We start from the raw sequence: 27,580 nt of genomic DNA, 5'->3' as shown, positions 1-27,580 counted from the left end.
GCTCCCTGCACCTGCACCTGCGCGCGCGCCCCAGATCCCGTGCCCGCCTCCCGCTGGCTGCCAATCACAGCGTTCCGCAGTTCCCTGGTTACCGAAACAACGGTCCTTGGGCTTTGGTCACGCCCCTTGGAACCGCTTCCCGCCTTTCGTGCTCTTTGTCCAATCAATAGCGTCCGAGTGTGCTTTGGTTCCCGCCCCCTCGTCCCCGCCCTCCCGAAGACCCGCCCTTTTTCTTAAGCACGACGGCGTCACCTGACCTGCCCCCTTGATAGAAAGCAGGAAGGGGCGTGTGCGCGAAGGGGCGGGGCGCGAGAAGAAAGCGGCGGGGATGCCGGGAGCGGGGCGGGGAAAAGGCTTGTCAGTCGGATCTCGCGAGAGAGGACGGAAGCCTGTGGGAGCCCGTGGCCTTTAAAGTGCGATTCAGCCCTTTCCTCCGGGGCTAGTTTGTAAACACGGCTGGGCTCCGGGCTCCCGGGTGGTTGAAAGGACCATGAATTAGAGACCTGGAAAGGTGAGTAGTGGTGGAAAGGGCCGCAGTCTTGCAGGCTGTTAGGGATGCAGAGGAAGAAGGCGCTAACATGGCGACGTCTCTGCCTCTAGTCCCCACCCCCCGCCTCCCACCCCCTGGCGCCCCTGCTGCGGACCCCAGCCCTCCGGACCGCTGTGGCCGCGCCGCCGCCTCTGGCCTGGCGGACCGACCGGACCGTTAGGTAACGCGGCTGCAGCGTCGGCCCCTCCCTCGGCGCGCTTTCCCAAGCCTGAGCGAAAAGGAATAACGGCTCCTCTCAGACCCCTCCCTCCGATTTACCATCCTCTTGTGTGGTCACTTGAGAGGTCCCCGGGGCGCTCTTCGGATCCGCCCAGCTGACGGGGAGACCCCCGCCTCAAGTCCTTGATCGAGCCGCAAGAGGGCCCACGCTGGGCTCCCCACCCAGGACTCAGGCAATCGAGGACCGCGGCGTTTGGGATGGTGCGGTGGAGAAGGATGGGAAAGCGTGGCTAAAAAAAATCTAGCGGGGGTCCCTGGCTTCGGTGGAACGTGATGGAGCCAATGGTATGGAGAACCTGGAAGCTGGAGGTCTCGGCCTTTTCTGTCCTTTCTGCCACCCTCACACTCCCGCCACCCCCCACTTTTTCCAGGTGGGGCGGGGCTGAGGTGTGGGTGCATTGATTCTGCTATTTCCCCCATATATATATATATATATATATATATATATATATATATATATATATATATATATACTTTTAACCTCGATGGGTGTTGTGCAGAGCTTCTGTAGGGAAATAATCTGTTCCTTTTATCAATACCCTAGGGACAAGGGAGAGAGAATAGTGTGTTTTGGGGGTTTTGTGTATATTATGTGTCTGTCTGTCTGTCTGCCTGTGCCTGTCTCTATTTGTGTTTCTACGTAGTGCTGGTTCATTGAGCCAGACCTAGGAGGAGCTGGGGACTGTTTTTATGCGTCTGGGTAATATACAATTGTCTCTTCTTAATGGGGAGTCTTGAAACTGAGGAGATCGAGTCAATATAATGGAGTAAAAGGGATTACTCATAATAGACCCTTAGGCCTGTTGACTGATACCTAGATACCTTGTTGAAGTCACAGTTTCTTAGGGATTATACATTATGGAGATATTCACACCTCATGCATGTAATGCTATATTTGAAATCAGACCAAACACTGACTGTCCTCTGAGCCCTCTTTTTCCTAGTTGAAGAAATTCTTAGCCCCTGGAATTGCCATTGTCAGTAACAACCATTTCAGGAATACTCCTTCGGAGCCAAATGGCCTTGGTCTATTGCACCAAAATTGGAAAGTAAGACTTTATAAAAGCCTGTTTTAAAACAAGTAAGTCCAGATAATTTCCTGAAATAGAGACACAGTAGGAATCTTGTATTTAAGTTTGCTAAACCTACTTGAAGAATCCCCTGCAATAAACTTTTCCCAAACGTATAGGAATATTTCGTAGAGTATGGTAGAAATGTATCCTGTATAAGTCAAGAAAACAAATTCATGGATTTCCCCCCCCCCCACCCCCAACACACACTTTTTACTTTTCGAGACAGGGTTTCTCTGTGTGTAGCCTTGGTTGTCCTGGAACTCCCTCTGTAGACCAGGCTGGCCTGTAACTCAGAGATCCACCTGCCTGCCTCTGGAATGCTGGGATTAAAGGTGTGCACCTCCACAGCCCGGCAACTTTGTGGATCTTAGGTTGAGTTATAATTAAGCTTCTATATCTTAAAAATAATTTTTAAAAATCTCTCAGATTCACAGTGTATATGCTGCTCTCCTAAGCTGTTTTTCAGTCTCACTTTTAACTTACCATTAAGTTTTGAAAAACTGTTTAAAATGTAATATTGTGCTCATTTAGAACTTAATTCTTTGGTATCTTTGTCGGGGAGAAGAGGGGGGTGCAGTTAGCTCTTGGCTGTCCTGGAACTCACTTTGTAGACCAGAACTCTGAAGTCTTCCTGCCTCTGCCCCCTAAATGCTGGGATTAAATTTATGAGCCGCCACACCCGGCAGTTCTTTGGTATCTATAATTTCTAGAGAGGCGCTTTCAGGGGCCTTGTCTTTTATTTTTGATATAAGGTACTAAAAACTTCCTGTAGGTTACCTGGAAATCCCTTTAACATTACTAGGCTCTTTATTTTGTAGTTGGAGCACTTTATTATCAAATGTGCTACCTAGAAACTCCTACATTTATTTTCTATTTGGAAAAGCACTGTTAAACTAAGGTAGTGGTAGGAACTGGTTATCATGTCAGCTCTTTAACAAATAATTGGAGGGGTGCTTTGATGGGTATTTAAAATTTTAAAGCTGCATTGTTTTGAAATTAGATCATCCATTAACTATCTCATGACTAACATTAAATCAAGACATCTAGGTTTTTTTTCCCCACTTTTAAAATATCTTGAAGACTTGAGTTCTTATTATTTATCTGTACTCTCCTAATCAATTATCTGGCTAAATCTGGTAAACAGCTCTACCATACATGCTGACTCCACTCATTTTTGCCTTTGGGCTCTTTCTTCCTATATGATATGTGTGTCTGGGAACTGGTATTACTTTCTTTTGTTACTCTTGTTGAAATGCCCTTAGAAAGGTAATTAAGTCTTTCATATTTAAAACAATTTTTTTGTTGGAACACTCCTTGATTAGGATTCCGTGAAAGTAATTGGATAATTCACCTGACCCCTGTGAAAATGAGTACAGGTAGTACTTGTACTACTCCTTGTATTAACTTGTAGCCTAGAAAAACCACCTACCATTGTTATGTAGTCAATAGTTTAACATTTTTGTGTTTATCTTACATTCACAACCATTTCTTTATACTAAAAATTTGCCTGAGATGCTATATGTTCTGTGTATTTTTTAGAAGTTTTACTTATTTTTATTCTGTGTTTTGCTTGCATATATGTATGTGCACCATTTGTGTGCAGTGCCCTTAGAGGACATCTGAAATCCTGCCTCCCTGAAACTAGAGTTACAGATTGTTGTGAGCCACCATGTGGGTGCTGGGAACCTGTCCCAGGTCCTCTGCAATAACAGCAGCTACTCCCAACTGCCGAGCCACCTCTCAGCCCTTGGTTTGCTTTTCTACCCTTGCTAGGAAAGCTCTTTGCTATTGAGCTGTACATCCCCAACCCCTCTGTATGTAGTTTGTTTTTATTTTTACACTTATGTAGTGTGTGTGTCTGCCTGCCTGTCGGCCTTCCTATCGGTGTAGGTGATGACATATGTATGGAAGTCAAAGGACAACTTTGAGGAGTAAGTGTTCTCTTTCCACCTCCTGGGTTCTGAGGATGGAGCCCTGATCATCAATGGCTTGATGGCAAGTACTTTACCCACTGAACCATCTCATTAGCCCTATATGGAACTCTAATGTTGAAGCAGTAGTGGTTATCGCTATTTCTGTCTGTGGGGGAAAAATCCTAGAAAAACACTTCCTTTGTTCTGTTTCTCAAAGGTAAAATAAGGTATCATTTCATAGAAAATGGAGGAATATCATGACACTTTAAGACCATGGTAATTGTAAATTTGTGTTTTGTATTACATAACTGAAATACACAAATTATAAATATTTGTGTGATGTATATGTCTTCTCCTCATTGGCTTTTTTTTTTTTTTTTTTTTTTTTTTTTTGGTTTTTCGAGACAGGGTTTCTCTGTATAGCTTTGCGCCTTTCCTGGGACTCACTTGGTAGCCCAGGCTGGCCTCAAACTCACAGAGATCCACCTGGCTCTGCCTCCCGAGTGCTGGGATTAAAGGCGTGCGCCACCACCGCCCGGCCTCATTGACTTTTATTGACAAACCTAAAACTGGTATATTTTCAATTTAAGATAGATTCTACGATGCTTACTTTGTTCTTTTTGGTAATCATTGTAAAGGGTTTTAAATTTTCATTTTATTTATTATTGAGTATATGTATAATATGTTTATATTGGTGCATACATGCCATGACTTGGGTGTGGCAATCAGAACAACTTTATGGAGGCATTTCTTTCTTTCCACATTAGATGAGTTATAGGTATTGAACTCAGGTTATCAGATTTGTACAGCAAGTGCTTTGCTGACTGAACCAACTCACTCCCCTAAAATAATTATTATTTCTATTTCTTCTCTTCCTCCTCTTGCTCCTTTTGGGGATGGGGCAAAAGGGTTGTGAATATATTTTGGGGGTGTAGGCGACTTACTGAGATCTGAAGCACAACCCTAATTAGTCTTAACAATAAAAACACATAGTCATATATTGAGGGTAAAAGCTGAAAGATCAGAGAAGCAGAGCAGCCAGCCATCAAAGATTTCTTTCCTCTATGAAATTTCAGACCGTATGGGGCAGGATCCTGTCTCTATGAATCCTTAGTCTGAATGGTAGTGGGGGCCTAGATCTTGCCTCCACCTGCATTATATTTCTGTCTCCACCTCCCAAGTGCTGGGATCAATGGTGTGAGCCACCACAGCCTGGCTCTGTTTCTCTTTTAGACTGGTTCAATCTCATGTGGCATAAGGTGGCCTTAAACTCCTGATCTTCCTGCTTCCTCCTTCCAAGTACTGGGATTAAAGGAGTGTGCCACCACTGCCTGGCCTCTATGGTTAACTAGTTGCTAGCTCTACCCTCTGATCTCCAGGCAAGCTTTATTTGTCAGAACACAAACAAAATATCATACAACACAGGTCCATATCTTAACCAGTAATTCTCAACCGTTCCCCCATTCATATCCAAGAAATAAAAAACTAGAATATAGTAGTGAATGACTTGTTACTGTGAGATCCTTGACAAGGTTCTTAGAGAAACAGAATAATTGTACTTGGCAAATGGACAGACAGACTTGACTTATTTTAGTAGTATATGGTTAACTTCACCTGTACCATTTGCCTTTTTTTTTTTGAGACAGTTTCTCTGTGTAGCCCTGGTTGTCCTGGAACTCACTCTGTAGACCAGGCTGGCCTCAGACTCAGATCTGCCTGCCTTGGCCTCCTGAGTGCTGGGATTTAAGGCATGGGCCACCTTCAATGTTTAAGTATGTTCTCTAAAATGTTTTCATTTTTGTAATTGGTTCTAAACTTTTGCATCCCGGTTTTCTACCTTTACCCATTCAGTTTTATCTTTCCTAACACTGTAGTTTTCTATTACATAGATTTTCTGATGTTAGATGATTATGTACAGTTAACATTTCACTTAAGCCACTTGTAAATTTCTTGGTATTAAATGCCTGAATGGAAAAAATGCTTTTTTTTTAATTTTATTTATTTGAGATAGGATGTCACTCTGTAGTCCAGGCTGACCTGGAACTCATGATGGCCTCAGACCCATGATAGTCCTCCTGCATCAGCCTCCCAAGTCCTGGGATTACAGGCATCAGCCACCTTGCCCAGCCAATTTATCTGTCTGTCTGTCTGTCTGTCTATCTATCTATCGATTTTTTTTTTTTAAGTTTTCTCAGGACAGGGTTTCTCTGTGTAGTCCTGGCTGTCCTGTAATCGCTCTGTAGACCAGGCTTACCTTGAACTCAGAGATCTGCCTGCCTCTGTCTCTTGAGTGCTGGGATTAAAGGTGTGCACCACCACCGCCTGGAAGTCCATCTAATTTTTAATAAGTTTGTTTATTTAATTTTGAAGACAGGGTCTCACTGTGTAACACTAACTATCCTGGAACTTGCTATTTAAACTGGGCTGGATTCTGACTCAGAGAAATCTGTGTGCCTCTGCCTCATGGGTATTGCTGAAGGTGGCTATGCTGTGCTGCTTTTTTTTCTTCTCTGATTTTAACATTGATTTAATGAGCATATTTTTCTGTTGTATAGTATAAACTTTGCAGTATTTGATACCTTTTTCTTCCTTTGAGTTGGTTCCATAAGATAATAAACTCAGTGGAATTACTTATCAGAGGATATAAGTATTTGTGGAGTTGCAGAGACTTTCACTTTTTCCCAGAAAAGAGTTAAGCAGGCTCACACTGGCATTTTAGTGTGAATGTACTAGCTTTGCCATCATTTTGCTAACTTTGTGGTTATAATTGATAATTATGATGTGGTTACTTGATTGGGAATTATTAATGGAAATAAGTTGTATTGTTTAGTAGTTTCAAAGTCATATAGTTGACCATAATTTTATAGTTACTGAACAATCCCTTATGTACTGGAACAAGTATCTATTTACACATATCTATTTCATATTTTCTGCCACTTCCTTGTTTGTTTCTCTTAAAGTTTACTGAAACTTATGACAGCCTAATAACATCAGTGCTTAGTTTTTGTGCACTTTTCACATTGATTAGCTTTAATTTATGAGCTACTTTCTGAATTATGATTTCAAGGAATTACTTAATTTTCTTCCATATATTCTTCTGCACAGTGAATATAGTTTTAGAGTGGTTATTAGGACCCAAATTGTCATGAATCTACTTGTGAGCCATGATTTGCTTAGGCAGATTATTTATTTTCTGTAAGGAGAATAACCCTTATCCTTGTAAGCATTTGAAGAGTATCAGCACTCTGTGTCAGGGACTTTCGAGTACTCAATGAATGGTAAAGTGATTACTGTTGAAGTTCATTCAGAAATTCTCATCTCCTACAGTCCTTTCAGGCATGCTTATGATATGACTTGCAGAAAATACAATAGGCATTTCTTTGGTAGCTTTGGCAACAAATTTGGATTTTTTTCCTAGGAATTTATAATTTGTGTTAGAAATTACTACCTTAGAGTTTCCATAAGCCTATTTCAGAGAGCTTCATTTTGTTCCCTATGCACCCTTGCCCTAAGTCAGACTTTCCTTTTCGTGTAGTAGTGTACCATATACATATTTTGAGATTATAAAAATTGATGCTATAATTTTCACTAATCCCACCATCAACATTCTAGTGAGACCTTTTGTATCATTTTCTGATGAAATTAAAAAATACCACAGTTTGCCAGGTGGTGGTGGCATGCCTTTAATCCCAGCTCTCAGGCAGCAGAGGTAGATGGCTCTCTGAATTCTAGACCAGCCTGGTCTACCTAGTGAGTTCCAGGACAGCCAGAGCTACACAAAGAAGCTCTGTCTTGAAAAAACAAAAAAACCCAAAACCAACCAACCAACCAAACAAAAGACACAGTTCTAATTATTTGTTCTTTTGAAGTTTTTACCAAGAATTCAGCTAACATAGTTATATCATCAATTCTCAGTTACCATGTTGCAAGTTGCTGGTGTCTTTGTGCCATTTGTTAGGTGTGTTTTAATGGTGAAATACAGATATTGGGTTGGGGATTTTCCTTTCACTTTCTTAAACTTCAACATACTTTGAAGAGAAAGAAGTAAACTTACTGTTATTGTAATAGGAATTATATGTAACCTGTATTTTTCCTCTTTGTAATGAAAAGTTATTAGTGAGTTCTCACTACTGATGATGATTGACTAAGTGTAATTTTTAAAACTGTGTGTGTGGTGTACCTGCACATCCATGAGGGTGTGTGCGTGTCTCTATGGTTGTACATTCACATGTGTGCGCATGTGTGGAGGCCTGGCATAATTACGAGTGTTTGCCTGAATTAGTCTCTACCTTATTTTTTAAAGTTTTTATTTGTTGTTGTTATGTGTATGTGCTTGTGCATGTGCATGATGTGTATTTGTGGGCATACATGAGTGTAGAGATTGGAGGACAATTCTATGGAATCAGTTCTCTCTCTCTCCATCTTTGCATGGGTTCCAAGGTTCACACTCAGGTTGTCATGCTTGGACAGTGAATACCTTTACCCATTCAGTTATCCACATTTATTTTTGAAGTGGAGTCTCACTAAACCTGGAGCTCATGCATTCAGCAAGGCTAGCTGGCGAATGGATTCTAGCGATCCACCTGACTCCTCTATGCCAGCGCTGTGGTTACAAATTCACATCTCTCTCCTTGGCCTGGCTTGTATGTGGGAACTAGGGATCAAACCCAGGTCCTCATGCTTGTGTGTCAAGTACTGTGCTGACAGCCATTTCTCCAGCTCACAGATAATTCTAATTTTCTTTTCTTTTTGGTGTGTTTACATGTATGTGGTATATGTTTGTGTGCATGGGTACATATAAGGATATTTCCTTCAACCTTTTCTCTACCTTATTTTTTGATGCAAGGTCTCTTTCTGAACTTGAAGTTCACTCTTTTGACTAGAATGATTGTTTAGTGAGCTACCAGGATCCACTTGTCTTTGGTGCTAGGGTCATGATGAGTGCCGCCACTCCTGGCTTTTTACAGGAGTGTTGGGGATCTGACCTCAGGTCCGCATGCTTGCACAGCAAACACTTTACCCACTGAGCCATCTTCCCAGCTCCCAAATCATAGTTCTTCAAGTGTGAATTTCTAGTTCTCATACATAAAGGTCAAGGTTTAATCTTTGGCACTGCATAAACCAGACATTGCCGCACAGGTATGTGATCTCAGTAGTGGGAAAGCAGAGGCAGGAAGAGCTAAAGTTTAAGGTTATTCTTGGCTATATACCAGCCTAGGTCATGAGAGTTTACCTTCAAAACAAAAGGTAGCCTTAGCTGGTCTACAACTCATTAGAGAGAGCCTTTCCTCTGTCTCCCAAGTGCTGAGATAAAAGGTGTATGCCAGGGGTTGGGGATTTAGCTCAGTGGTAGAGCACTTGCCTGGCAAGTGCAAGGCCCTGGGTTCAGTCCTTAGCTCCAGAAAAAATAAAAAATTATTTAAAAAAAAAAAAAAAAAGGTGTATGCCACCACTCCTGGCCCCTAAACATTTTGTGTTAAAAAACTAAAATTTTAGTGAAGAGAAGGCAGCAAGTATATTTTATTCATATATTTTGAGCAAAAGTAATATTGTAAACATTATATCATATAACTTACTCTGTTAAAATCTAAAACCATGTTTTTAGTAAAACTTAATCTACTACTTTGTATATTTGTCACTTTTAGTCTATGAGTTCTGAGAAACATCAGCTTGCCTACTTAACCTAGGCATCAGTGGTCTGGGAATAATTTAAAATAAAATTTAACTTTAAAAGTAAATTAATTTGCCAGGTGGTAGTGGTACAAGCCTTTAATCTCAGCACTTGGGAGGCAGAGGCAGGCCTGGTCCAAAGAGCAAGTTCCAGGATAGCCAGAGCTACACAGAAAAACTCTGTCTTGAAAAACAAAACCAAACAAAGCCCAAAAGAATAAGCTATTTTGTTTTTGGATTTTTTTTTTTTTCTTTTGAGATATGTAGCTCTGCATAGCCTGGAATTCACTGTGTAGGCCAGGCTGGCTTTGCCTTCCTAGAGATCTGCCTTTCTCTGCCTCCTGATTGTTGGGATTAAAGGCATTGTGTTCAGTATTACTTTTTTTTTTTAAATGAAAGAATATTTTTGTGATATTGAACTGATCTTACTATTGACATACTCATTTATTGTGTGCTTTATGCATCTCATCATCTCTGAGATCAAAGCTTCAGTATGCTGTTGATAATGATATGCCTGGAAAACGTGTTGTATGCTATGAGTAGAGAAAAAATTAAAAACTACTGCTTCCCTCGCTGAGGTTGGGAATACATTTCTCACTTTTGAAGAGTTTCATTTCCCTCCATTGATGAGCTAAGCATTCCATCAGTATACACAAGGATGATATCAAATCCACAGACTAAAGATCAGTTTTAACTCTCAGAAGATTTTGGCATTAAATGTGTAGTGTTCAGTTTCTAGGCATAAATGTAAAGTATGATTTAGTATTAAGTATGATTCAGTATTTAATATTAAGTATTTAGTATTGGTATAAAGTATGGTTTAGTATTAAGCATTAGGAAAATGCATTTAAAGTCAAAGTAAAATGCAGTATAACTTACATAAACTTAATACTGTTTGAGTTCATGCTCTAGTCTGTATTTTACACATTATTTTCTTAATTCTTTTTGATATCCATCAAGTACATGTGAAGGATTGTAGTGAAATCATAGTATATAAAAGAACTCAGATACTTTATGTTTTCAGACTCATGGATTTAGGTTTGTTATGAACATATTGTTGTTTCCATAGTTCTGAGATCATCTTGTACTTTGTAGTAATTGTGAAGTTATAAGGATATTGTGCTACAGAAAACTACCTGCCTATATATGGTTATGCTGTCCTTGAATGACCTTGTGTTAGAACATAAGCCCATGCTCCTGGTACCCTAACATTTTTGTTCACTATAAAGGTTTTCCATTACTGACTTACAAGTTACCATACACTTAGCATCCTAAGACAATAAAAATTATCTTTGTAGGTCAGGAAGTCTAGGTTGGCTCATCTGAGTCCTCTGGGATTCCCCTCACTTTAACTAAATCATAAAAATATGAAAAGTCTATTTAATAATAAAAGTGATGCTTCAATATATGTATAGATTATGTAGTGTTTTAAAATAGGTTAAGAATTTCTTCTCAGTCATCTCTCATTTCTGTATGGTGAAACATTCAAAATCTAGCTTTTATAGAGCAATAGTACATAATCGTTAATCTGTAAGAGCATCTTGCTTCTATCCACATGTGGCTTAGAACCCAGTAATCAGCCTTTCTTCACCTTCCTACTGTTTGCAGGCTGGTAATCACCATTGCATTCACTCTCTGTTTTCTCTCTCTCTCTCTCTCTCTCTCTCTCTCTCTCTCTCTCTCTCTCTGTGTGTGTGTGTGTGAGAGAGAGAGAGAGAGAGGGAGGGAGGGAGGGTGGGTGGGTGTTAGTTTTATAAAATGTGTATTTTGTTGTTTATACATGGATAAGAGAATGTAGTGCTTGTTCTTTGTTGGCTTATTTCACTTATCATAAACGTAAGAATCTCTAATTCTGTTCATGTTGTTACAAGTGACCAGATAGCATTGCATGCTTGGGGCCCTAAAGCCAAAACCAATGTGTTGACACTGTTATGTGCAGTTTGGAGTCTCTGGGGAAGAATCCACTTGCAAAATCACTCAAGTGGTTTGCTGTACAGTTGTAGAACAGCCCTCCCTCTTCCCTTGCTTCCCGCCTGCCCAGGGCTGCTCTTAGCTTGAGGAGGCTGAAATGCTTGTAGCCATCTCTGGCAGTGGCAGATCAGGTCCTCAATTTTTAACCCATCTGACTTCCTTTTCTGGCTAAATCTTTTACTCCAGATGGAAAAAGGTCTCTGTTCTAGAGCTTACCATGATGGATACAGGGTATTCTGGTTTTGGTATCTGTAATCTCTGTATACCTGCAGAGTTCCCTTTTCTTTTAATATAACCTAGTCATGAGTTCCAGGGATTAGAGCATAGACATTTTTTTAAATACATATATTTTTCATTGTGAAAGCTAGTCTGCTTTATTTTATTTTTTAATTTTATGTGTGTTTTGTCTGCATGCATGTCGGTGTGAGGGTGTTGAATCCCCTGGAGTTAAAGACAGTTGTGAGCTGTCATGTGGGTGCTGGAATTGAACTGGGGTCTTGAAGAGCAGCCAGTACTTTTAACTGCAGAGTCATCTCTCCACCTCCTTTGAGCATGGACATTTTTTTTTTTTTGGTTTTTCAAGACAGGGTTTCTCTGTGTAGCTTTGCGCCTTTCCTGGAACTCACTTGGTAGCCCAGGCTGGCCTCGAACTCACAGAGATCTGCCTGGCTCTGCCTCCCGAGTGCTGGGATTAAAGGCGTGCGCCACCACCGCCCGGCACCATTTTTGAGGGACCATTCTATCTATTACAAATTGACTCCTTAAAATTTCTTATCGTAAGTTTAAATCACTGAAAAATATAATTTCTGTGTTTTTTAGATATGGTCAGCACTCTTAAAAGTATCTAATAACATACTTAATACTATTACTGGTTTTAAAATCAAGCTAAGCTTAGTAGTTGAAATTTTCATTGTTCCTTTTCACTAAACTCTTGTTTCCTTTTTATTCCTTCAACATAATTTTATTTGGATCCAGTATATCTTAGTGTTTAAGAATACTTTATTGATCATTTTCTACTTCGTAATAACTATAAACCTAACTTCTCAATTTTCATATTTCTTCTTTTCTTCATTCTCATGGAACTCCCTCTCAGGACAGTGTATTTTCAGATAGTATTTCAAAAGTGCAAGAAGTAGTCATTAAATGAAAATTGTTTTTATTATCAACTACAGAGCATGTGGAGAATTCAGAACATTATTGAACACAGGACAAGATACAATTGATAAAACCATGCTTTGAGTTTAGCAGAAATACAGTATAGGAAAAGAGGATTAATTATACCTTTATTAATGGATGCTTTGTGATGGTCTTATTTAAAATTATCCATATTTTAAACTGCAAAGCCAGAGCAGTGTGTCCAAATAAGATTTGGGATAAGTGAGGAGTACAGGGGCATTTCTGTTTTTGAAAGCATGAAAATGAGGACTTGGGGAAAAAGACAAGTTGAAGGCTTAGAAACCAAGTATCGTTTGGGAGGCTTTCATGTGACATCATTAATAAACAACACTTAAGGTTGTGACTTTGTAGATTTACCCCACGCCTGCTTACATACAGTCTTACTACATACCACCCAGGACTTCTCTTGGACATATTAGACTCTTGAGTTTGTGACCAAGAAAAGATTGGTTCCTCTTTAACACTGATGCCTATCCCCTGAGCTCTGTGTTGTTAGTGTTTGGCTCTCTATTAGAGTGTTTATTGTTCGCAGTCCTGGTACCTTTGTGTGGAGACACTGCCTCTTGCCCATAGGTTAATTATGTCCAAATGTACAGAAAGTGGGTAGGGTGATATTGGTGAAGGAGAGCGTCCTTACATCTGTGCCTTCGGAGGTTCAACAAGTGTTACTTTTAATGTTTACCAAAGTCTAGATGATTATGGGTAAGTCAAGCTGGTAGGACAGGTCTGGCTGGTTAGTTTAACCTTGTTGCCTTTTCATTAAAGGGATTTTCATTAAAGGGATGATAATTGCCTTGCTGTGTTTCAAGATGCTAGTTCCAGATCTTTGTGAACAACTGCTGAAATAAGAATATAAACATTTGTGTGCAGATAGGCAAACCTAAAGCCACACTTGTAAAAATGAACATTCTCTGAAAAAACAAAATAGTTTGCAGGAGCCTATCTCTGCCTGAAATATGTGAGCATTGTTTCATTGTCAGCACCCAGAGCAAGCAAGGCCAGTCTGCAGGTGGTGAGGAAGAAGGGACAATCATGAATACCAGAACGGCAATGGAAGAGCACAGGAAAAAAAATGAACTGTACTTGGGGAGAATAAACTCATACAGGTCATCCACAAAACTGTCCTTTGAATTGCTGTCCCATTTATAGCCGAGTTTTGCATTTGTGTTGCCAAATAATCTTCTTTGAGTCCTTTCTTCATAAGGGACAGTTTGTATTTAAAACAGATTTTTTTTTTTTTTTTTTTTTTGCCAGCTTTGAAATAAGACATTTCCTGGTTTCTGGTTTTCCACTTTAAGATATTAAACATATTAAGCAACCTTCATGAAACCTAAAGGAAAGTGTTGCCCTTCTTTCCAGTAGTCTGCAATAGGAAAATCTCCCAAATTCTTACATGGCCTGATAATGGGGGCTCATTCCCAATGTACTGGTACAGGAGCATCTGTTTCCTTTTGAACATCATGCTTTGGAAATCAACGTAGTTGGTTTCTTTCCCTAACATAGTTGATAGCTGAACCATCCACCAAGTTCTTAGCCCTCTCACCTTGTTCAGTACTTACATAACATCTATGTAATCATTTGTAAGTTTTGTATACTGCCTGTAAGAGCTTACCCTCAGCCCTGCTGTGGTGGTACACACCTTTAATCCCAGTATTATGAGGCAGAGGTAAGCAGAGCTCTGAATTTGAGGACAGCCTAGTCTACATAGTGAGTTCCAGGACAGCCAGGGCTACACAGAGAAACCCTGTCTAGAAAAACCAGAGAGAGAGAGAATGAGTTTACTCTCCTGTATTACAATGATTTAGATTTTTCTTTGCTCTTACATTGCCATTCTGATATTCATGATTGTCCTTCCTACTACTCCTCCTCCTCCTCCTCCTCCTCCTCCTCCTCCTCCTCCTCCTCTTCTTCCTCTTCTTTCTCCTTCTTCTTCTTCTTCTTCTTCTTCTTCTTCTTCTTCTTCTTCTTCTTCTTCTTCTTCTTCTTCTTCTTCTTCTTCTTCTTCTATCACCTACAGATTGGCCTTGCATGTTGAGAGAAACCTTTATGAATGTTGGCCGTTCTCTGCCAGTGGCAAGACCTTTTTTTTTTTTTTAAAGATTTATTATTTATTATGTATACAGCACTCTGTCTGCATGTATGCCTGCACACCAGAAGAGGATACCACATGGTTGTGAGCTACCATGTGGTTGCTGGAAATTGAACTCAGGACCTCTGGAAGAACAGCCAGTGCTCTTAACTGCTGAGCAATCTCTCCAGCCCAGTGGCAAGACCATTTTATGAGATACCTAGCCATCTTACATTTTAGAAAGAAATGAGTAGGATGGCAGCTAATTATCTAACAACATGCATACCCTTTTTCTTCATTGGTAGATATTTCAATTTTTAACTAGGTAGATGATGGCCTGATAATGGGGCTCATTCCCAAGGTAATGGTACAGGAGCAAGCATCTATTTCCTTATGAACATCATGCTTTGGAAGTTGGTTCCTTTTCCTAACATAGTTGATAGCTGAACCATCCAACAACTTCTTGCCCATTTCACCTTGTTCAGTACGTACATAACAGATCTGTGTAATCATTTGTAAGTTTTGTGGGTTGTCTATAAAAGTTTACTCTAAGCCAGGCAGCTTCCCTGACATTTTGGCCAACTGTGACTAAGTTCTGCTCCCTAGAATGTGAATAGAAATTTCCTCTGGGGTTTCTGATAAGTTTGCTTACCAGGAAGTCATTATTTACTTCTCTTTCCTTTGTGGTCTGCTCTGCAGCTGTGACGGCTAGAGCTTCAGCAGTTGTTAGAAACCTCGAAGGGAAAGGACTTGTGAGGATATCAGGGCAGCAATGGCCCTGAGTGATTTATGATTGTGGTTCTGGGATGCCCATGTTTATGACAATTAAACTTCTGAATAATGCAAGATTGCATTTAATTGATAAATCTTACTCTAGCATGCATGCCTGAAACATCAAGTTATTTTCATGTAAGATATACATAAACTAGGGTCCATAGATTTTGTTGTGTAGCAACAATGTAAGAAAAATACTAGTTTTCACTCTGAACATCATGATACTTGAATTCAGCTCTGACATTTCACCTATTTACCTTCAGGTATATGCAACTAAAAATCATTTATTTTCTTTCTTTCACTATGGTTCTACTGTCTTACCACCATCCTTAAAATTGTTTTATATCTAGTAGCTAGAAATGTGTTGGCAATTGGAAGCCTGTATGGTGAACATCTTTCTGAAACATTTGAGATTTTGGAAGAAACTTTATAATTTTATATAATAAGATAAATAGTGGCAAAATTTAAATATAAAATGTATGTTAAACAGTGTATTCTCTTCTGCTTCTCTCCTTTTCTCTAGAGATACTAGATGGCAACTTGGGAAGTACTGCTTGCTTAGCAAGAGCTTAAGGATTCCTGTCAACAGAGTAAAGCTCATGGCCCACCAGCTACAAAGGTAAGGGAATTTGAGCTTCTCCCCCATCCTGGGTGTGTGTGTGTGTGTGTGTGTGTGTGTGTGTGTGTGTGTGTGTGTGTGTACACGTGTACGTATGCATAGTCATATCATGAGTGAATGCTCATGTCAATGTCAAGTGTCTTCCCATTTGTTTCAACCCTAGTTTTTGAGACAAGTTCTTTCTTTGAACCTGGAACTCACTGATTCAGCTAGACTGACTGAATTGGCCAGCAAGCCCCAGGGTTTCTCCTGTCTCCACCTTTTCAGTGCTAGCCTTTTTTCTTCTTCTTTCTTCCGAGTTCTGGAGATCTCTTCAGGTTTGTGCAGAAAGCACTTCACCAACTGGGCCATCTCCCTGCTCCAAAGGAAAGTTTTGAAGTAAAATTCTTCTTTTCATATTATAACGGTTGGTCTCTAAAATATTAATGAAAATAACAGCTGTTTCTGTTCAACAGTCCTCAAACACTAGTATCCTATATTGATAGTATTCAGTGTAGGGGGTGGGGGAGGAGATCTGGAGGGTTAGCAAATTTAGAAATGGCCTTTTGGAAATTGGGTGTGTATTAGCATATGAGAACACACTGAAGACTTTAATTCTTTAATTATTTCTCAATCGAAAAGTTCTTAAACTTAGCTTTTTAGCAGAGTCAAAAAATTAAAGTCCACCAGGCAGTGGTGGCGCACGCCTGTAGTCCCAGCACTCCGGAGGCAGAGGCAGGCAGATCTTTGTGAGATTGAGACCCGCCTCCAGGAAAGACGCAAAGCCACACAGAGAAACCCTGTCTCGAACACCCCCCCCCCAAAAAAAAAGTCCTAATTCACCTAAAAAACTTTAATTGTAGTAACAGAAGTTAATTTATGAAGTGTTTTTTGGGTTACAGAATCATTTGAGGCAAAAAGTTTACCTATTTTGTGGCTGTGTAAATTTATTAGCTTGTGGAAGTTTATTGCCATAATTATTGCCAGCCAACCCAGAAACATCAAGTTGAAGTTACATAGTTTGTCCCTCATACCTTTTTGAATATGTACATGCCAACTACAAGGATGTTAGAGATAGAAAGTATGGTGATTTTTGTGTGCAAACCATTTACTGTTTATGTAGTTCCTAAAAATATTAAGATCAATCCGCATGAGTCTATTAAATGGGTAACAGAATTGATTAAGATACAAATTGAGGAAGTTCACTCACGAATACAGAACAGAGTAGACAGTTGAAGTCGTCCTCTGATCTGACCAGGAACAAATCCACCTCGCAGGCAGGAGCGGGGAGAAGAAGCATGTGACCTTTCTCCCTTCCCTTATAAGACATCACATACAATGGCAGGAGCACCACCTCCTTCAGGCCCTATAGCCCAAGATCATGGGCAGAGCAAATACCACATTTTCTCTTTTTGTCTAAATAAGAAGGTCCTAAACTTAATGTAAACTATATACACTAAGAATGGTTATCAAGTATTGTCCAGGGAAAACAAAGGGTAATAACATAAATAAAAATGGAACTACAACCAACAAGAATAAGATCAAACAAGAAAGATATACTAAATGTCCAGAAATGTCCAGAACATAGGTAAATACCAAGTTACTGAGATTACTCCAATAGCTGACCTATCTTGAAGATTGTAATTCTAATACTATGTTCTAGCTAAGATAAGAGAAGATTGTAACTGTAACTATCTAGTCTTCAACTCCATCAAAGACCTGAGAAGGAATAATACTTGAGAAAACAGAAAATGCTAGCAAGCAATTTTCTAAATTCTTGCAAGAATAGACAGACAGCTGGCAGTCTGGACAGTCACCTAAAGTTTCTCAGCATCCTTGGGTCATCCAATTTGGCTACAGTCCTAGAATATCTGACAGACCATTTTCAGAAGCAGGAATTTTGAAAGACCATCTTACCCTGTCTTGGCAGAGTTCATTAGTCACTTTTCCTTGTGTCCTGCTCCTCTGGAAAGGACAGCATTCGTACTGTCCGCAGTTGAGGCAAGGGCAGTTCTTTGCCCAGGAGGCCATTTTGTGCCAAGAAGACAACAAACTTCTAAATGGAAATGTCTTAGAAGCCCAATATTCTCTCGGGATCAGATTGATGCTGCCAGGAGCAAGTCTATGAAGTGTTTGAAGATTACTTGTCCATCTTTTTTATGTTTCTATAAATCTGGAGAACCTAACTAACAAAACTATAGAAATGACAAGCATGGGTGACTATAAATCTGTAAGTCTTCTCTACCTAAATAACCTAAGGACTAAGGCCTCACATTAACAAGGTAAACAGTCTATAAGCAGATGTACCATGTAAGGACAATGACCTCAAAATTGTGACAGTACACAAAATATCTTAAACAGAGGTAGAAATGTACAGTGCAGTATGCAATATAGCAACAATATCCTTAATATGTATCAATATACAAAGTATCCTAAACAGAGGTAGAACATACATATAGTATGATAAATATAATATTATATTTGTATCAGTATACAAAATATTTCACACAGGAGTAGGAATATGTGTACAATACAACAAATATAGTTTTGTATTTGTATCAATATACAAATTATCTTAAATAGGAATATAAGAATAGTTTACATTTGTATCAAATATACAAGAATCCATATCAGTGCAAATTATCCAAGACTGATAGTTTGCTAAATCAGTTTACTAGTAGATACAATAATCTACCTTAATATACTATACCTATCCATTCCCCTTTTTCTTTACTAAAGGAGAATATTGAGTCTAAATTTTATTGTTCCACCCCCAACCCTATAACCATACATCCATAACCCTGAGAAAAATGAAACCTTTGGGAGAGGAGCGTCATTTTCTTAGAACTGCTTCCTGCTGTTTAGGGGACAACCATATCTCTGTGGGGTCATGTAAGAAAGCTTCGTTAGGTCTCAATAGGGCTAGCCATAGAGTCTGCAACCAGTCTCAGAGTAATGGATAAGATTGTCTGAGATTCTGGCCAGAAGTGTAGTATGATAGACCATCTGATCTTAGAATTGTCCTGAAGAGTTTTCAGTCCAAAGCTGATCATTGAGTAATGTTCTTAGGTGTAATGTCATCATTCTGGACCGAGTAGAGTCATTGTTCTGGGTCCCCATCTCCCTTTTGGAGACTTTAGAGATTGCTATTGGGAAGACTTATTTTCACTGTGGAATACTTGAATATTATTAATATCAAAATGGAAAGTTTGGATTTAAAGATGACATGACATGTAAAAAAGGATTCCAAGAAATCAAGAATAAGCATGGAGAGAAATAGAATCTTGATAACAGTGGTCCTTAGATTATTGGTTTTCTTCTATCTCACACCAGTTGGCTCTTCCGATATGAGACAGAATCTCTTAATTTTTTTCTTTTAATAACATGCTTGGGTTTAGAGAAGGAGAGAGCCATATTTCAACTGCAAAGCCAGCTTGATTTATAATTGAATCAGTACCACAACTATTCTAGAGTTAAGTAGATATTGATGATGTTAGGCAGTAAGATTATTACCCTGTAGAGTATATTGGTACCAATAGGCCATTCCTTTATGCGGTAGATGTCTAGGTGTCTAAGGCCTTATGATTTCTTGAAGATGGATATTTTTATTATCTTGTGAAGACAAAAAAGAGACCCCTGCCCTGATCCTTGTTTGTTGAGTTTTCCTTACAACTTATAGAGTTGTCACATAGGCAGATGAGCTATTACTTCTCATCAAGGGGTTTCTCCTGTTCAAAGTGAATTTTTATTAATTTTGTTGATATCCATAGCTTTTCTTCTGCAGAAACAAAAACAAAACCCCTTCCCCAACATAGGATGTATTCTGATTTCTATTCTGAAGTAAACCAGTTGGTTTAGCTCAGGAGTCTTTTCTGTTGTCCAGTGTCTCTCTGCAGCTGTTGTTCCTTTCTCATCAGCATTGAGAAAATTCAAAGTTAATAAAGCATTATGTACTCTATTTCTAGGAGTCATTGTTACCTGCTTCTGTTTATTTAGCATATCCTTTAAAGTTCGATTGGATCTTTCTATGACTGCTTGGCCTGTAGGATTGTGTGGTATACCTGTAACATGTATTATATTGTAATAAGCAAAATCTGTCTCATTTTATTTGAGTCATATGCTGGAGCATTGTCAGATTTAATTTGTACAGATATTCCCATGATGGCCATAGCTTCCAATAGGTGTATAATCACAGAGTCAGCCTTTTCAGAACTCATAGGAGTTGCCCATTGAAATCCTGAATAGGTGTCAATGGTATGGTGTACATATTTTAATCTTCTAAATTCTCCAAAATGAAACACAACCATCTGCTAAATTTTATTTCTTTGTATATCTTTAGGATTACTTCCTTCAAGTAATGGAGTTTGGTTATAGAAAGAGTAAGTAGGACTTTTTTTTATATATATAATTTCCCTGGCTTGTTGCCAAGTGCTGGAAAAGTCCTTTTTCAAACCTTTGCTATTTACATAGTATTTCTTATGAAATTCTGAGGCTTCTAGCACATTACCTATTAATAACTGATCAATCTCATCATTACCTTGTGCTAGAGGACCTGACAGACCCATATGGGATCTGATGTGTGTTACATATATAGGATATTCCCTATTTCTGATGATTTCCTGTAATTATATAAGTAATGAGGTTAATTCTTTGTTGTGTATAAGTTCAGCAGTTTCAATATGTAAAACAACCCTCTCTGCATATTGAGAGTCAATAACTATATTGAGAGGTTCTGTGAAGTCCATTATACCATAAGAATAGCATATAGTTCTGCCTTTTGTACAGAATTGTCAGGGCTTTGAACCACTTTACTTAAGTCTCCTGATTTATATCCTGCCTTTCCTCATTTATTTGCAAAAGTATAGAATGTGGAGACTCCAGAGATTGGTTTTTGCCATACAATGTGAGGAAGGACCCATTCAGTTCTCTTTATGAATTCTATTCTCTTGCTTTTGGGATAACAGTTGTTAATATCTCCCAAAAAGTTACTGCATGCTCTTTGCTAAAGAGGAAATTTCCTCATTAGTTAAAAGTACCACGATTTCTGCTGGGTTCATTCCTGTCAACTGACGAAATCTTAATTTTCCTTTTAGAATCACTTCAGAAATATTTTCTGCGTAAGTCTTTAACTTCTTACTTGGGTGGTAGAAATATCCATTCCAATATGATATCTTCTTCCCTCTGCTTCAAAATCCCTGTGGGATAGTGTCTGGAGGAAAGTATGACCAGAATACAGTTAAATTCTGGATTCACACAATCTACACGTGCCTCTTGTATTGTCTTTTCTACTAAAGCCAATTCCTTCTCAGCTTCAGCTGATAATTCTCTTGTCCCCTTTTAGGATATTGGCCAAATTTACTAGTCCATCTTTAGGTATTCCAATGATGGTCTGTAAGTTGGAAATGCTTCGTAACAATTTTTGAAAATCATTAAGAGTATGCAATCAATCTCTCCTGAGTTGTACTTTTTGGGGTTTAATTTTTTGTAGATCTGTCTTATATCCTAAGTAATTAATAGAGTCTCGTCTTTGTATTTTTTTTTTTTCTTTTCAGGAGCAATTTGTGATTCCCAGGCAAGGCAAAACTTTCTTTACTTATTCAAACATGTTTTCTAAGGTACCTAACTTTGGATCAGCTAACAAGATATCATCCATATAATGGTAGAATATAGATTGTGGAAATTTTGCATGAATTATTTCCAGCAGTTTTTGCACAAAATATTGACACAGGGTAGGGCTATTTAACATTCCCTATAGGGGACCTTCCATTGGAATCTCTTGACCAGCTAGGAATTATTTTAAGTAGTTATTGTGAAGGCAAATTTTTCTCTATCCTTTTCTTGTAGTGGAATGGGGGGAAAAAACCAGTCTTTTAAGTCAATAACTATAATAGACCATTCTTTGAGTAACAGAGAGGGCAAGGGTATCTCATTCTGTAAGGAGCCCATAGACTGAATTGCTTTATTTATGGCTCTCAAATCTGTCAGCATTCTTCATTTACCAGATTTCTTTTTAATAACAAATACAGGAGAATTCCAAGAGCTGGTAGATTCTTCAATGTGTTGAGCATTTAACTGCTCCTAAACCAGCTGTTCTAAAGCTCATAGTTTCTCTTGTGTCATAGACCATTGTCCAACCCAGACAGGTTTATCCCTTAGCCATTTTAAAGACAGGGCCGTTGATACTTCTGAGAGTTCAGCGGCAGTTGTGCTCTGTTTATGTACAGCCTGAATGGTTGGTGGCTGTTTTTTTTTATAGTATCTTATCATATTATTCCCAGAAACATGAATTGGTCTATATTCCACTCCTGAGATTGGAGGAATTTTAATCTGGTGTTCCATTGCTGTAACAGATTTCAGCCCCAAAGATTCACTGCTACATTTGCCACATATGGCTTCAGCCTTCCTCTCTGTCCTTCTGGCCCTATGCATTCAACCCATCTCGAACTTTGTTTTACCTGAGATACAGTTCCAATCCCTAGAAATTGGCCACCTACCTCTTGAAGAGGCCAATTTGGATGCTATGATTTTAGTGTAATTATAGTCACATCCACACCTGTGTACACTAATCTTTCAAGGACAATGTTATTAATTCACACTTTAAGCTTTGGTCTTTGTTCATTTATAGAAGTCTGCCAAAATATTCCTTTATGGTGTATTTTGGCTTTTTTGATCCATCTATCAAAGTTGTTCTGTCATCCAGTGCAGTATTGTTCTTTACATTAGGCACTGGATTATTCAATTGTCCTGGGAAGGAATTTCCTCTACAGTGATTGGAAATGTTTGGACCACATTCGATTTGGGGGCCTCTGAGGTGTTTCCCACTGATAAAGGGTTGCCTTGGTTGATCTGCATTCATTGGTCCAATGTTGGCCTTACCTTCCACATAATCCAGAAGGTTGTGGTCTCCTGTTTGGGTTATTTCTAGAAGAAGCATTGCTGTGTACAATTTCTTTTTATATTACGTGGTGTACCACAGTTAAAACATTTGTTACCTTGATACCTCCTTCCACTTTTGGAAATCGCCTCTCCTATCCAAGCCTCATTACCATAGTTGAGACTCAACACCATTTGTATGTTGAATCCATTCTTCTAAAGGTGCTGACCTGACCTTTAAAGGTGTAAGTATTCTTTTTCATTCTGTATTAGCATTACAGTCAAAGATTGATACTTTGTCTTAATTGTGGGTCTGATACTGTCTTGTTTACAGCCATTGTCAGCCTTTGTAAAAAATCAGTAAATGGTTCTTTTGACTCTTGAAAAACCTTCAAATATAGCTCAGTTGGTTTCCATGGTTCTGGAATTTTTTCCCAAGCATTTAAAGCTGCTGTATGGCATAGGGATAATGTATGCTTATCCATGGTAGTTTGTACATTTAAATCAGCGAAATGGCCCTCACCAAGAAATTGATCTTTGGAGATCTCAAAACTTCTGATTTTACCTTGCTGTTCAAGAGCCTTAGCCTCTTCTCTAAACCAGCTTTTCCATTGTTACTTCTGGCCATATTCTAACACAACTGAGATTCATTCAGTCCAGTCATCTGGTATAATTCTATTTCTATAAGACCATGTATTTAATGTCTGTTTTACATATGTTGAATGTATTCCATAGGTGACTACCGCTTCCTTAATATCATTTAAATCTCTTATATGAATAGGTTGCCAATATATTCCATATATTCTTCAGGCTGTGTATAATCTGCTGGCTTCTCACAGATGGTAACAGGATAAGCCATTTTATTTATTTTTTTTAAAGATTTATTTATTTATTATGTATAAAGTGTGTATGACTGCAGGCTAGAAGAGGGCACCAGATCTCATTACAGATGGCTGTGAGCCACCATGTGGTTGCTGGGAACTGAACGCAGGACCTCTGGAAGAGCAGTCAGTGCTCTTAACCTCTGAGCCATCTCTCCAGCCCAGGATAAGCCATTTTATAAGATCCACCTGGTGATGTTATGACTTGTATGGCTCTGCCCTTCTGTTTATTAGTTCCTTTATTATCCTTACTGAGAGACTCCTCCAGAGCTTGAAATTGATTAACTACTGCCTGTTGCAGTGTTTGAACCTCCTCTGTTGTAAAGGATTCTAGAGATTTCATGGAATCATACAGTTTTTTATATTCACCAGAAACATATGATTCCACAGACTTTATTCTGTCAATTAGCAGTGATGATTTTTCCTCCTTAGAAATTATCTGAATGGCATTAAGATTGCTCTGAAGAGTTATTGTTTTATCCATTAAGTATTCATATTTATAATCAGTAGAATTAAATCTAGTTGTTCAGTTATTATTAACAGACTGAAGTTCTTGTGGTAAATTAGCAGATTCCAAAGAAATAATCTTATTTAAGTCCTGTACCAGTCCCATTAATGTCTCACTTTTGCTGTTATTATTAAGCCAATTTTTCAATAATATGAGATGAATCACTATGCTTATTGCTAGCATGGTGAACATTGTATATGTCCCAGGAAGGTCATATATGTCCTGTAATATTTCATTCATAATACAAACAGAAAGGTTTTTAAATCCCTGAGTAGTGAAATTGTCTGCCAGTTTTTGAGAAATATTCAAAATTTGTAAAGAAAATTTTTATTAATTTAATTATTAATCAGTTTAAAGTGTAAAATTATTAAGTAATTTACCTCAGATAAAATCCTTGAAAGATTGTCCTGTAGCCCAAGGTCATAGGTGGAACAAATACCCCTACATAAAGATGGAAGGAAAATAGCACTTTAATAAAGGCAGTCCGGTTTGTAAATTATCTCCAAACACAGTGAACTAGTGATAGACATTGTCTGATATATGATGATGCATAAATTGATACATGTGTTTTTTCTTGAGTCTTGGGGTTCAGTTCAAATCAGAGAAATTGCATGAATAGACAGTTTCTCTAATTTTGAACCCCTAAATTCGGGAGAAACTAAAATGTACATTTATTTTAAAAGTAAACCAGCTAGGTGGTGGTGTTGCACACCTTCAATCCCAGCACTCAGGAGGCAGAGGCAAACGAATCTCTGTGAGGTCCATGACAACCAGGGCTACACAGATAAACCCTGTCTGTAAAAACAAAACAAAACGCCGGGCGGTGGTGGCACATGCCTTTAATCCCAGCACTCGGGAGGCAGAAGCAGGCGGATCTTTGTGAGTTCGAGGCCAGCCTAGTCTCCAAAGCGAGTTCCAAGAAAGGCACGAAGCTACACAGAGAAACCCTGTCTCGGGGGGGAAAAAATTGTAACCATTTTAAAGTATGTATGAAGAAGAAAGAGATAACAGTATTTTTTTTTACACACTTACTTGCATTTTGAGCTACTTGATGTGCAAATTAATGATCTGATTAAAAGTATTCTCCATTAAATTTATTCCCTGAGGATAAGGGACTATGTCTGAATCATTGTCCTCTAGAGTCTAGCATAGTTAACACTTGTAGCCTATGAAATAGTGTTTACTGACTACATACTGAAGCAAATAAGATCTGAATTTCAGAATAGAGGGAGAGTAGATGAGGGAGATCATAGTGATTAGTGTCAACTGAAAAGGGGATGAATGAGAGTGAGCCATAAGGTTGTTCTAGGATGAGGAAGGGAGCTATTAAAACCCCACATAACTAGGGACAGACTAAGAGAGTGTAGACTGAGGTGGAAGGCAGGCATCAGGCTGTAGGCTCTGAAAACAATGTTAAAGATTTAAAGCTGTATGTGCTCTAAGAGGATTTTCTTCATAACTGGTCCTTTGCTCTCATTTTGGCTAGTACTGCTTGAGTTCAGGTTATCATTCATTCTTGAATTTAGCACTATCCTGTTCTCTTTTTTTCTTCGTTTAGATATAGTGTTACCTTCTCTTAGACACCTTCTACATTTTTATTAGTGATTTTGCCAAATTAAAAAATTTGAATTTAGTGTTGAAGAGAAGGCTTAGTGGTTAAGAACACTTGCTGTTCTTCTAGAGCATTAGAGTTGGATCCCTAGCACCCTCCTATCCACTGGCTCACAACCACTTGTAACTCCAGCTTTAAGAGGATCCACTGCCTCTGATCTCTGGGGACACTTGCCCTCCCCTGCCACACATATATACATGCACTTCATTCAGAATCATAAAAATTACTAGGTTTTTTAATTTAAGCAAGGTATTGTGGTACACTCCTGTAATCCCAGCACTTGGTAAGCAGGAGGATCAGGCATTCCAAGACAGCTACATGGGACCCTGTCTCAAAGAAAAAGAAGTGAATCAGTCCTTATGGTGCGTGTCTTTAATCTCAGTACTCAGGAGGCACAGGCAAGCAGGTCTCTGGAGTTCAAGGCCAACCTGTTATATGTAGTAAGTTCCAGACCAGCCAAGGCTGAATAAATGAGACTCTGCCTCAAAAAAACAACTGTGTGTGTGTGTGTGTGTGTGTGTGTGTGTGTGTGTGTGTGTGTTCAGTTTTTTTTTACAGCAAGTTTGAATAAATTTTCTTTTTAATTTTTTTTTTTTTTCCAGATAGAATTTCTCTGTGGCTGTCCTGGAACTCAGTCTGGAGACCAGGCTGGCCTCGAACTCAGAGATCAGCTTGCTTCTGCCTCATGAGTGCTGGAATTAAAAGTGTACACCACCATTGCCCAACTCCAAATTTAAACACTTTACATGCTTTCTGTGGATTCAAACTCTAGTCTTGTTTGCACAGCAGGTGGTTTGCCTTCTGATGCATCTGTTTTATTGTGGCTCAATACGTTAGTTAACTCCTGTGTGTGAAAATTATAGCCAACAGGTTTGTCTTTCCCTTTGAGAGGGCTCAATTCAGGTGTCATTTCCTTTGGTAGTCTGCCCAGGCCCCCTCCAGAGTTTATTACTTTGGGAACAGAAACACCATCAGATAAATTAAGTTTAAAATAAATTTTAAAAGAGTACTAAATCAAGAACACATGGTCAGAAATCCATGTAATAAGTAAAATCCTATGGCTGTGAGTATAACTCAGTTCTAGAGCACGTGCCTAACATGTATACATCCCCTGTTTTATTCCTTATCAACTTATAGGCACATACACACATACACACACCATAATCATCTATATTCAAGAGAGAGAATTTTGAACTCACATCTTAAATAAATAGGTCATACCCATATGGTTTGATACAATATAACTGTTGAAAATGGTATCTAAGCTAGGCCTGTAATTCATTCCAGGACGTGGAAGGCAAAAGTGGGAGAATTGTTCAAAGTTCAAGGCCAGCATGGTCTACAAAGCAAGTTTTAGGCCAGCCAGAGGTATATAGTGAGGTACTGTCTCAAAAATAAAGTTTCATTTAATATTTAGTGGCATTACTGTTGAGTACTATGACAGAATTTAGATAGTTGTCTTTTAAAGCTATAAAACTTTATGTGATTTTTGAAGTTATATATGTCCATATATTGACAAGCTAGAAATATGTAACAGCAGTTGTCTCTGAATGGTGATACTCTAGGTGTCTCCTGACTCCCCCCCCACACCCACTCCCCCACCCCGCCCTTTTTTGTATGCACTAGTGGGAATAAATATAAATTTTCTTACTAATTTCAACAGGTGCAATTTAATGTGTATTTTCAGAAGGAAC

General features: G+C 38.8%; 1 protein-coding gene across 1 annotated transcript in view; it reads left to right on the top strand.

Moving 5' to 3' along the window:
* Window positions 1-204: 204 nt before the first annotated feature.
* Window positions 205-27,580, top strand: part of Atf2 (activating transcription factor 2) — a 91,642-nt gene continuing 64,266 nt past the window's right edge. Inside the window, 2 exon segments of the mRNA XM_059260715.1 lie at window positions 205-511; window positions 15,938-16,033. The gene's annotated coding sequence lies outside the window, so the exon portion shown is untranslated.

The sequence above is a fragment of the Peromyscus eremicus genome, chromosome 4, assembly GCF_949786415.1.
Source record: "Peromyscus eremicus chromosome 4, PerEre_H2_v1, whole genome shotgun sequence".
Classification (NCBI taxonomy): domain Eukaryota; kingdom Metazoa; phylum Chordata; class Mammalia; order Rodentia; family Cricetidae; genus Peromyscus; species Peromyscus eremicus.
This window is presented reverse-complemented; position numbering and strand designations above follow the sequence as displayed.